Here is a 13,326-nt window from a genome sequence, read left to right as displayed (position 1 = left end):
GCAGGAAGAACTAGAATTGATCCAATGATCTCCTGATGTGTCATAAGAATTGAAATAGTGATATGACATGTGAGCTAATAGCTGGCACCAATATAAAAAAAATACCAGGAACTCTTTAGTGTGAAAGAAATAGAGGGAGCTATTACGAGACTAGAATGATCTGTGTCAGAAGAGTTCTGATGCCATTTCATCTCATCTGTGCATTTAGATTCTGGCACTGGCAGGAGAGCATTGGACTGTCTGCATGGTAGGACATATACACAGGAATATGATATAAGCTGGTCTGGGTAGGAGGCAGTTACGGAATATCATTCATTTTTCTCACAGCATTTCCCCAAATCTGTTCTGTTGGTTCTTCCTTCCCCTCCCCTGATCATTATCTTGGGTTCATCCCATACATTTTGTATTTCACTCCATAGATTTCACTTTGGGGCAATAGAAGAGTTTCATTTCCTAGTTATTGAAAAGTCGAGTGCCATCTAAATCAAAACTACAATCTCTCATCCAATTTGAAGAAATTATTTCCCAGCTCAGACCTGACAGGCAATCAGGAAGGGGTGGGGGCATTGTCTTTTCTTTCACTTTCTTCTTCTACTACTTTCCTCTCCTCTCACAGTGCTGCCCCTGGCTCTGCCAGGGTCAAGAAGAAGGGGAGGACCGAGAGAAAATCTGCAAGGTCTCACCTGAATGCGATACTGTGATCTGGCATTGATATTCTTGGTAACTGTAGATGCTGGCTCATGGGGGCAGATTCATGATTTCTTCATGTCTCTAATTACCACCTCATGCCTCACCACCAGGATCCCCGGAACAGCACTCATTACTGACATTGGTGGTGCTCTCTCCAGCTGACCTCCTCTTAGCTCTGGATCTTTGGGCTAAGGCTGCCTTGCCCTCGAGGGAACCTCTTGGGAAAGATCCTTTAAAGATGGCTCTAGCCCAGCAGCATTTAGTAACATGCCGTGTTCTGAAATGCCTGACGGGTAAGGGGTCATACCATGTTTCCCCAAAAATAAGACCTAGCTGGATAATCAGCTCTAATGCGTCTTTTGGAGCAAAAATTAATATAAGATCCAGTCTTATTTTACTATAACACCCGGACTAATATATAATATAATATAATATAATATAATATAATATAATATAATATAATGCTGGGTTTTATATTAATTTTTGCTCTAAAAGACACATTAGAGCTGATTGTCCAGCTAGGTCTTATTTTCGGGGAAACACGGTAGATTCAAGTTTGTTACATCTTGGCATGTCTTGCACGAATGGGGAAGCATCTCTTTTTGAAATGTGATGGCATATAATTCCTAATAGGTCAGATTTGAGCCCTCAGCAGAGACTTAAGACAATGAACAAAGTTCCAGTTAATCTCTTTTTTCAAGAGAAATATGATCAGATATCACAGAACCAGAAAGTTTTCATTTGATTTAGCTGGTAGACCCTACTTCCATTTTAGCATCAAGGTAATTTTTCTGACCTTCTTTTTTTCAGTTTGTTCACTTCTAATGAGGACATAGGGATCTGTTTGCTGCATTAATTATCAACAGAGCTATCATTTTTGAGTACCTGCTAGTAAGTGCATTTCCTGATATAAACCTCACAGCGGCCCTGTATGATAGATGCTCTTATCTCCATGTGAGAGACAAGGAAATGGAGTTCCCATCACTCATCGATGGTAACAGTTAGAATGTGTCCAAGTCATATTTTGGCCCCGTGCTGCCTTCAAAGTCTGTGTTTTGCTCGCTATTTTAGATTGCACGCCTGTAACAGAATTCAGGTAGTGTGGCTGTGATGGTTTTCTAGCTGGCCTACATATGGATGTCAAAGCCAATCCAAATAATCATGGCCCACGGATTTCTTACTTCTAGTTAAAGTGTAAAGCAGTTATTCTCAGCCATGATTGTGCATTGCAATCATGGGGGGAGCTAAAAAAATAGACATTCCTGGGAGTAATTCACAACCAAAGAAATCAAAATCTCAGGGGCTGGGGATGGGCCCAAGCTTTCCCTGTGTTTCTAATTGCAGCCCCAGGCTGAGAACCATTCATTTACACACAGAGATTATGCTTAATTTAAATACTTGCTTGGGTTGTGAGAATTATTTTCTCTAATAAAGTAGACAAAAGGTTTGAAAAAGAAAAACTAGTAGATATTTCTATATAATGAATCAAAAGGGAAGTTACAAAAGAGTGCATCCTTCATATTTTAGTTATAAATATTCCATGTTCCTAATTGCCACTCTATGCTAATACATGTGACAAACGAATGAAGATACACTTATGTTTATTAGTGCCTGCCACTGTAGTTACTTCACTTTGCCATTTAACTTACTAACATACTTATAGAGACCAAAAACAGGAGCTAGATTTTTCTGGCAATAACCTGAGGTCACATTATTAAATAAGCCCTGAGTAAGGGTAGTAAGAATGCAGCCAACATAGAAAATGAGCACAACTACCATAGCACTATTCCTTTAAAGAGAATAAAATTATGCTGTAGAGCTCAATTACCATTTCCCTATTAATGAGCATTTCATTTGATTCTCATAACTTCCTCCGAAGGCAAATAATGCTATAACTCCTGTGTAACAAGTGAGATCCCGAGAGTCTGTATGTGAACAACTTACCCACGGTGGAGCTAAAACCCAGGTTTCTCGGCTGAAAATTTTCCTCTTTTCACTACTTACACTAACAGGAATGATCCAAATGCCGCAGATCTTTAGTCAAAGTCAATCCAAATTCATAGAGTAAGAGGCAGACCTGCCACTTGCGTATGTGTTGATTTAATAGCTATAGTGATTCAGAAAAGCTGACTAGTGGGAATGATTAGAAATGAGCAGTGGAAATTGCTTTCAATGTAGCACCCATGAATCAGTGGTTCTTGCTGATGTGAACAGTTGGAAAGAGTTTACTGATTTGAATGAAGTTAGAAAAGCAGTGTAGAAAAGCCCTGTGGGTGAGCAGAGCTTTGTTAACCTTCACAGGGGGCTTTTGACTTCTCATTTGACCTCACGGACACTGAGCAGAGTGAAAACAGATGCCACTCTCTAAACAAGGACCCAGTAACCAGAAGGAATCTGCGGTTTGGCCACTACATTCATAAAGAAATCGTTACACAAATAATTCTGAGACAGGTTAGTTAGTATGTTGCTAGGTAGACAGAAGGTCCCTGGTGGAATACACAGAAAAACAGCCATATCCTGAAACTTCAGGTCCTGGAATACCTCCTTCATTCCAGGACAAAGATATGTGAACGCGCCTTGAGGTTAATAAATTATCTCAAACCCCTTTTGGCTGGACAAAGGAGCAGATAGATAGGAATGGGTTATTCCATTAATCCCGTCAGGATGTGCAGACAGGACAAATCTGACAGATGAATTCCATTAGAAGTCTCCAGCCCCCCCTTCCCCAAACAGGCAAGGGAAGGTATAAAACTTTTTGCCTCTGTCACTAGGCACCCCCATTCGGGACCCCCTCCCGCTTGGGAGCTCTGACCCATTGCTTTCAATAAACTATCCTCTTTTTAAAACTCTGCCTCTCCTGGGTCTGTATTTCCATTCTTCGGTCACATGAGACACAATCCTGGCCGACACCCAGAAACTGCCAGCAGATCCAACATCATCTACATCAATTCTATACCCAAGCACTCCTGTTAAATGCTCAGCAAAGCATAACATTCAAGGATTTTACTCATTGTGTTCCAATTAACTATTTGATTTATTCCAGAAATAGGAAATGACATATTTCTAATAATAAGACCTAGATCAGTGCATTGTGGTGTCCATCACTGAAAATTATACTGTTTATTTGAAACTCGGAATTTACATGACTTCTTCACTGCAACACAACCTGATTGGAATGGTACGTGAACTCTTTAGAAAACCCAAGCTGGGTCCTGTCCAAGGTGTTCCTGTGTCATTATCCTTTGAAATCTGACAAGGACTAAGGAGAGTAAAAGCCGTCTCTGAGATGATTAATACTTGGTACCAAGGACTTTTGGGGATTCGCTTCTCAGACAATTCTCTGTTCCAGTCTGTGTCTGGCTGTCCTCCCTCTGCTCTGTTCTACATGCCTATGGCCGATGATCCTGACCTTCTTCCCACATATCCCTCACCTATGCTTCTAACTTAGCTCTGCTCTTCTGGCTCTGGTTCTCCTTTTGTTTGATTATTCAGCTATGGAATCCTTGACTTTGACTTATATCCTGATTCAAATGGTGACCATTACTGAAAGCAAAGTTAGCACTTACTTTTCGATAAGGTAACTTCCATATTGTTTTAATGCATTGACTTCTCCAGGACCACCCATTTATGTTGACCTTGTGGTGTGAATCTGCCCACATGAGTGGGCAGACTAATGTATATAGATGGTTTCAATGCTCTTGGTTTCAATTACTTTACACAGTAATAAACACTATCTTTAAAATAGCTTCATAGTTTTATGTTAAAAACAACCAGACTTAAACTACTGCCATAAAAATACAAAGTTCTGATTCACTCCGGCACTAATTATATACAGAAGAGGGTGGTCTCTTTCTGTTCTTATCATTCTTCAGATGTGGTCTTCACATGGTCTTACTAACATTTTATCATATTGTGCTTGGAATATTGTGTTGTCCTTTAACGTATCATTGCTTTACATAGGCTTCCTCAGTATTTACATAGTCCAGGTATTCATTTTCATTGCCACAGACTTTATCACCATATTGAAGCTCCAAAGTTTGTTTAATCACGCCCTAATTGTTGGGCATTTGGGTTATCACCAGTTATGTGCTAGTACAAATAAGGTGGCTGTAAACATCTTTATACAAGTAGGCTTAAATGCTATTTTCTTCAGATAATTCCCCAAGGTGGGGAAACCAGCTCAAAAGCCATGATCAATTTATTCAGCTCTCGCAGTGCCAGAATACTCTCTAAACATAGACTGGATTAGCAATGCACAGTCAACGAAAGAGGGCACCTGGGCATCTCCATCCTTTTTTTTTAACGCCATGAATGTTTATATTGTCATAAAAAAAAACCAAAAACCAAAAACAAACAAACAAACAAACCCCCCACCCCCGAAAACCTAATATGGCTTCAGATCTCTACAAAAATAGTAGGTTGTGAACATTTTCTGCAGCCGAGTGTGCCCACAGGACTCCTCAAAGGCACACGTGTCTCCTTGTGGCTGGCCACAAATCTGTGAGCCCAGTGATGGGCCACTGTGTATGCAGCTCACTTGGCCTCATGTCCTTGATGCATTCTAGCTGGCTTGCTGGAATTCGGCACTCCAGGGACAGCTTGGGGAACAGAATTGAGGAGCAACGGTTCAGAATTTGAGAAACACATTAGATAACGTGGCTTAGCATTCTCCCAGTACTCTCAGCTTCAAATTCCTCATGCAATCTATTTCACACACATTCACAGCTACTATCGTTGGTTCTTCCCCAGACCGGCCCTCTCACCACTGCCATTGCAAATGGTCATGCTTATTTCTGCTCTATGCAGTCATCGGCCCTGGCTCATGCCGGAGATTACGGGCTTGGGAAAACTGCTTTTAAATCTAATGAGATGGGTGTTGTCCTCGAGAAACAGGAAGTTAATGACCACAGCAACTTTGTTGACTTCCATTTCACCTGACTGCAGGAGTTGGCATTTGAAACTAAGATTAGCTAGAAGGGCACATTGTCTCTTTGACTTCTATTCCTTGCCTCCCCAGAGTGGCTGGGGAGCCATATGGACAGGATCATAGAGTTTCTTCGCCCTCTCCTCCACCCCATGCTAAGTAGACAGCTTATCCTTCCTTATTATTTGCTCTTAAAGGCATCAGCTCTGTTGGGGATAAGAAAATAAATTCCCAACTAGCTTCACTAGAAGAAAATGTGTGGAAAATAACTGCTGTTTTTTTCTTTCTGATTCCAGAAAAATAACTTGCATTCTGCTGGTAGAAGCATCACATAGTGGCTCAAAGTCAGTTTTCAGATGAAGGTAGGGAGGGAATGTAATGGACCTTGCACCTCACTTGGCTCAAGGAAAAAAATAATTGCACGGACCCTCAGACTTTGCCATCTCCTTCCTCACAATCATCAGTTGTAGCTGACACAAAGATAAATAGAAAAATATCCTCTATCTTCTCCCTCACAATTATCAGTTGTAGTTGACACGAAGATATTAATAAATAGAAAAATGTCCTCTCGTAGGCCACACACATTTGGCATATTTTTCCTCTGTGTACTCCTATTGAGTTCAATGATTAAACCTCATTGAAAAATATTACATTTTTGTAACTTCTTTATTCTTTTTAATCGCTTTTCCTTGTCTTTCAAACTTTGCTTGTTTGGAATGAGATCGGGTCCATAACGGAAGGAAGAAGTAGTAAATTTAAAATTGTCTGCCTTATTCCTCACGAGTGCAGAACTGCAGCAGACAGCCTGCTTTCTTGTTCTCTGCCAAACCACCATAAATTAAACATCCCACCAGACTCTGTGCCCACACAATTGAGAGAACTCTCCAATAATCAAGTGAATCATACAGTCAGAAACTGTGTCTAGTATTTAATCTAAAATGTTTATTTCTTTAGTATATTCTTATTATTCTCTTTATTCTTTACTAAGATAAATTCATGACTATAAACATAGCTTTCAAAAGGGCTTTGATAGATAATATCATTCTACTCCCATTTTTCAGGTTTCACAAACAATTCCAGGTTTTTAGAAATTATATTTAGAAAAATACTTGCATGTTTTTCTATTGAGAATTTTAAAGTACATGCTCTGTTAAAACAATTCGCCCTCCAAGAGTTGGGAAGGGTATATCATTACCTATTTTATTTATGGAATAATTGAGATAACATACCACATTCATTTGCATGAGCATATCCCTTCATTGTGTTGTTGTATTTAAAAGTCTAGAGTTGATTTTCTTTAGAAAGGATATTTATAAGATGGGATTCATATTATGAAAACAGGTGAACTATTTGCCTAGAATGTCAAGAGCTGTGCCCTATCTTATCAGACAGATGCTGACATTTCTTGATGTACACTTAGAAGATGCCATGTCTTGCCTCCTGGCCTGTTGGCTGGGTCCGAGTTCCCCATCTATCCTCTTTAGCCCTTTAAACAATCCCTGCCCATCTACCCAAACCCATGCAGGGATGTTAAGTAAAATCACCAGGGGCATCACCATTTCTTTTCAAAATTTCCCCCAACCACTTTCATTTGTCTGCTCTGCTGTTGCTCTCTCAGGTTTTTAGCTTCCTGCTCAAGCCTAAAATTTGAGTTCATATACTCCACCCACGCCCTACATCCTGGACCTAGTTCGAGATTTTTATTCTAGTTTTAGCTTTTGGCATTCTGTAGCTTTCATAGCTTCTGGTCTCTAACCTCTGGCTCCCCCTATCACAGTCACAGGCAAGAGCATGGGCAGCCAACAAACATCCCTCCACAGCCCAGGTGTCCAGACTGCGAGAAGTCAACCATGGACCATTCTTTTATTCCCTGTGTGTGTTCTAAATTTTAATTTTTAAAATTGAAATGAAATTCACACAAGAAAAAATTAACCATTTTGAAGTGAACAATTCAGTGGCATTTAGTACATTCCCAATATTGTTTGCCACCAATTCTATTGACTTCCCAAATATTTTCATCAACCCAAATGTAAATCCTATACCCATTAAGTAGTCATTCTCCATTTTTACCTCCCTTCAGTCCTTGGAAACCACTAATTGACTTTCTGTTTCTATGGATTTTCCTATTCTAGAAATTATATATAAATGGAATGACACAATAAATGACCATCTGTGTCTGGCTTCTTTCACTTAGCAAATGTTTTTGAGGTTTGTCCAAGTTTTAGCATGTATCAGTAGTTCATACCTACATGTGCTTTTAACAGCATACGATTGATTCTTTTCTGACATGGCTTGAAAAATAAACGCAAAAGATAACAGAGTCATGTGGTCATTTTTCATATTTAACTTCTAGAAAACCAAAGTACTGTTTACTCAAGAGCTGCAAAATGTTTCCCTCTATCACATGCCATCCCCATCTATTGGTTCATTCCTGGTGTTACTGAAAGAAATGAATAGCCTATATAGCCTGTTAGAGAGCTTCAACTTTGAAATTCTCTTATTTGAAAGAAATGTCTTCCATGGTCTTCAGCCCTGTGATATACATACAAGAACACAGCTGTGCTTTTGCAGGTAACTCTGATCCCTTTCAGCGTATTCTGTCCATGATCATAAAGTGACACCTTCTCCACTCACTCAGAGTGCCTGTCAGGTATAGTAACACCTGCAGAGTTGACATCAAGTTTAAGTCTATCACTGAAACTTCAGCATAGATCCTTTCTCTGATTTCAGAAAAGTGGCATTTTGGTAGTGTCAGGAAAAATATTCCAGGGGAAAATTGTGCTTCCTAAACATAGCAATCCTGTTAACAAGTAAGGCTTTATCAACAGAGTATGCATCTCTAAGAGTCTGTCAAGATGTATTAACAAAAAGATGTGAAAGAGTCCCTAGAAGCTTTATGAACAGAGTTCCATTGTTGAAATTGACTGCCTATTTGAAAGTGCCTGGCAATGGACAGCAGTGTAGAGATGGCATCATAATAATTGCCTTCTCTTTGTTAGTGAGTTCTTACAATTTTATTGGACCTTGAAGAGTACAACATGCCTTTCTTAGAGCATGATTACTGAAGTTGATTGCTGATAACAGTGCTCTCAACCTGGTCTATACCAATGAACACACAGGAAATTATATTAGAATAGCACACTGGAGTCAACGGTCAAAGCTGATCAAGCCTGGAGAAGAGTGGAGCCCATGAACCGTTCCTAGGGCTCAGAGTGCAATATCTCAGCACACCAGCTTGGAGACTCTGATCTAAAACACTGTGTGCAATTCAATATCATCCGTAAGTATTTGCTATTAAAGATACTCTTAGGAGACATACAGATGGTCAACATGTACATGAAAAGATGCTCAGCATCATTAATCATTAGGGGAATGTAAATTAAAGCCACAGTGAAATATCACCTAGCACCTGTTGGAATGGATATTATCAAAAAAGACAAGAAATAATGTGTTGGCAAGGATGTGCAGAAAAGGGAACCCTCGTGCATTATGGTGGGATTATAAATTGGTGCAGCCACTTTGGAAAATAGTATGAAAGTTCCTCAAAAGATTAAACATAGAACTACCATGTGATCTAGCAATTTCACTTCTGGGTATTTGTCTGAAGAAAACAGTAACACTATTCGGAAAGATATATGCACCCCCATGTTCACTGCAGCATTATTTACAACAGCCAAGATGTGGGAAAACCTAAGTGTCCATTGATGAATGAATGGATAGAGAAGATTTGGTATATATGAAGTCTGATTAAAAGATACAGTGAAAGTTTAAATTAAAAAAAATTATTACAGTAAAAGACATATTGCCGTTAATCCCCGTTGCTTCAAACACACTTATCCCATTGTTCTTCCCACTTTTTAAAACAGTTCTGGAAGTCCTCCTTCATGAGTGTCTTCACTTCATCCTCTATCATGACAACGTTCCATGTCACACATCACTCCTGGTACAGAAATTTCTGTCAAATAAAAACATTACCGTGTTTCCTCATTAATCTTATTCACCAGATCTGGCACCGTGAAACTTCTGGCTCTTCCCAAAGTCAAAATCACCATGAAAGGTAAATGTTTTGAATTGATTCAGAACATCAAGGCAGCCACGACAGTGCAACTAAAGACACTCATGAAAGAGGACTTCCAGAGCTGCTTCAGAAAGTGGCAAGAATGATGGGATAAGTGAGTTCGAAGTGAGGGTGAGCATTTTGAGGGGGATTAATGGCAATGTGTCTTTTACTGTAATAGATTTTTTAAATTTAAACATTCACCATATTGTTTGATCATTCCTCATATACCAAGGAATTCTGCTCATTCATAAAAAAGAACAAAATCTTGCCATTAGTGACAACATGGATGGACCTTGAAAGCATTATGCAAGTGAAATAACTCAGATAGAGAAAGACAAATACCGTTAGATCTATCTTATATATAGAATTTGAAAAAAGACAAAAAGCTAAAAACAAAACAAAAAAACAAGTTCATAGATCAGAGAATAGATCTGTGGCTGCCAGAGGTGGGGCATGAAGGGTGGGAGAAATGGGTGAAGAGGGTCAATTTACTTAAGACAAAAGAAAATTAAAAAAAAAAAATCTTAGTTATGGAAAGTCTGTTTTTGCCAAAACTGCTTATAAATCTTGATCAACTCTTTTGAACCACTGTCTCGAATATGGTGGAGCTGTAATAACAAAGATAAAAAACAAATTCTTGTATTATATTTTCTTGAACCTCTTTAAAACTTGACTGAGATTTTTTTGACTAATGCAGTGAGATAGACCTTGGCAATTAACAATGAAATAATTTTCATAATTTTCACATTGACATTTTGATTTAGTTTTAAAATGTTTAACGTTTTTAGGATATCTGATACCAAGTGGAAGGGACTACATATGTGGTAAATCTTTTAATAGTTTTCCACAATTCTCTGAACAGATGGATGTAACTCTTATCCTCCAGTGATTACTCTGAAATTAATAACAATTATGGGTTTGAGTGGCACTATGAAAACAATACAATATGCGATGCTCCAGTTCTTACTGCTTTTCTGATGGTTGTTTTCATAAATAGATGTTAGGTTTGGCCCTGCCTGCTCCGCACTGAATAACAGAACTAGTGCACACATGAAATGACTAGAACATACGAATGAGTGAGAGGTACTAATAGGCCCTCAGAATAAACATACTAAGAGGCTTATATTTTAACAGTCATTCTCAGGGTACTAGCTATGATAAATAAATACCAAACAATGGAAAAAAAATGTTTATTGATCAGGGCTAACTGCACTTGAAAAACAGGAAATCACTGTGGATATATTTTATGCAAATCAGAGCCCTTTCTGCACAAAAAGAAAATGTGCCTATCATAGCAGGTAACTTAAAGAAATCTGTTGTTCTTAAAATATTTACCAGCTTGAAACATTTCCACTACTTTCCTGATGAGTCTGCCATTCCCTTCTCATCATGCAGATCATTAAATTTAGATTATCTACACATGGCAAGCAATTCTAAGTGGCTCCAAATGTCTTTCTTCTGCTACATGGCTTATTTAAAAAGCCTGAAAAAATGTGTGGAGAGAGAAAAAATAACCTGGGCATGCTATCCAAACACTTCACTTATGTCTGGCATATGTAATGTTCAATGAATGGATGAAAAAAGTGAATGAAAAGTGAATGAAAAATGGATGAAAAAAGTGAATGCGTTTCAGCTTGGTAAAGCCCATTTAATACTTTTCTGGACTTTCAGGTGATAATACACAAGCATAGATTTAGCCTCCTCCCAATTCTGTGTGCCCAGTTTTTACATTTGATGTCATGGTTAATTGATAAGTGTCTCATCAGGATAAACAGATGATGGTTGTAATAATCGGCCCATGTACCCTAACTTTCCAAGGAGGTACTAGAGACTTGCTCTGACTGGGCCTACGCCTCAATGCAGCAGAATGGGGTAAGTTAGAGAAAATGGCTTCCTTTAACATTTTTATCCCTAGAGAATATCATGCTAAAGGATTTGCCACCCACACCAATTTGTACAGGTTGATACTACTTTGTAAGTTCTCTTTTTCTTGTGAAAAGGTGGTCTAAAAGGTTCTGCTATTGAAAGGACATAAGTTACTTGTAAACCCCAAATTTTCTCAAACTCTTAACATAAGGAGAGAACACTGAAATAGTTGTTGGATCTCTATTTCACATTCTAACCGAAGAGTCATATAGTCTCTTCTCGTTGTATCCATACAAATAAAACTTAGTTCCATGTTTCTACACAGCTTACGCATTGGTAGAGAAGAATGTTCAAACACTTCAATCACATAGAAAAAATAACACAAAAGGATGGGAAGGTGAAAAATATAGGAAAGGAAAAGTGTAGAGTGGATTGTAGGGAAACAAAAGAAAATGGACACAGAGGAGTTGATGAAAGGGAGATGGAGGCAAGGGAAAAGGAGAAAATGAAATACGGAGAAGACAGTAGAGAGAAGCAAAGTAGAACACAGAAAGATAAAGTGATAAAATATTGAAAAGATTCAGAGTTAAAGAGAAAAACCTGTTTACTATTTTATTATTCAACTGCAAATGTTCATTTACCAAATGTCTAACTATTTGTCAACCTTGCATTGGAATTCATTACATGTGGATTAAATAAATGGATATGTCACAGATCATCCCTAAATTCATTCTTGTTCTAAGCAAGTGTTTTTCAACCTCGGAACTATTGATGATTTTGGCTAGATAATTTTTTGTTGTGGGGGATAGCTTGTGCATTGTGGGACATTTAGCAACATCTCTGGCCTCTACCCATTAGAACCAGTAGTATCATGATCCCTAGACAATTATAACAAACAAAATATTTCTCCAGACATTGCCAAGTGTCCTCTGAGGGCATAATCACTTGTGGTTGATAACTATTGTTGTGGCATATAAACAAACACACTGGAATACATCTACTCAGTGCTATAAAATGTACATGGTAATTAATGACAGTAAACTGTAGAGACATCAAAAAAATATCACAATGTAGTTGAGAAATTATGACATTTAATTGTTTTCAGGGGATTGTAAATGTCCTTCTTTAGAGGAATGCTATAACAAAGTCATAGGATTTTTTTTTTAAAGAAAATCATTTAGTTGGTAGATATGATAATTCATAATGTTCCTTTGTAGTTGGTCTATTGATAAACGTTATCAAGTGTCATGTCCATATTATAGGTGTGGATTGTTTACTTATGCATTTTACATTTTTATCAGTACAAGAACTCCATTATAAATTGTTTTCTCTAAACTCTATTAAACAGTGGGACTGTATATTTATAGTTCCAAGTTAAATCTGGTGTATGCCTGATACTCAGAAAATGTAAATGTGATTTTAATTTTCTCTCACTCTTCTCTCCAATAGTCATTTGGAAGTTACTCTGATCTACTTTTACTCTATATTTGTATATCATTACTTCACCTTAAAGAACAACACAAACTAAAAACAAACTAAACAAAAAACCTTTAATCAATGCATACACAGAGAAGTAACATACATATGTGAAAACTGAAACCAAAAGACAGGATTTTGAATTGAATTTTTTTCAAAGACAGAAAGACAAATAACACTAAACTCAAGGGGAACAGCTGTAAAAGGAATTCAGAAAGGTTTTCTAAGTATCCTTTCAACTTCTCTTATGTTCTAAATCATATTTGTCACTATACTTCCACAGATGTTTAAAACACAGAAATTGAAGTTA

At 37.9% G+C, this 13,326-nt stretch overlaps 1 protein-coding gene across 14 annotated transcripts in view; it reads right to left on the bottom strand.

The window, feature by feature from the left end:
* The window catches only part of B3GALT1 (beta-1,3-galactosyltransferase 1), a 520,641-nt gene that overhangs the window by 63,398 nt on the left and 443,917 nt on the right, over positions 1–13,326 (bottom strand). Inside the window, exon 4 of one of the 14 annotated variants that reach the window (XM_074337512.1) lies at positions 5,069–5,288. The exons of the other annotated variants lie outside the window; for them this stretch is intronic. The gene's annotated coding sequence lies outside the window, so the exon portion shown is untranslated. Of the gene's footprint in view, positions 1–5,068; positions 5,289–13,326 lie in introns of those variants that run through there. 14 annotated transcript variants of the gene reach the window in all.

Source organism: Rhinolophus sinicus, linkage group LG01 (genome assembly GCF_036562045.2).
Source record: "Rhinolophus sinicus isolate RSC01 linkage group LG01, ASM3656204v1, whole genome shotgun sequence".
In the NCBI taxonomy this organism is placed as follows: Eukaryota; Metazoa; Chordata; class Mammalia; order Chiroptera; family Rhinolophidae; genus Rhinolophus; species Rhinolophus sinicus.
This window is presented reverse-complemented; position numbering and strand designations above follow the sequence as displayed.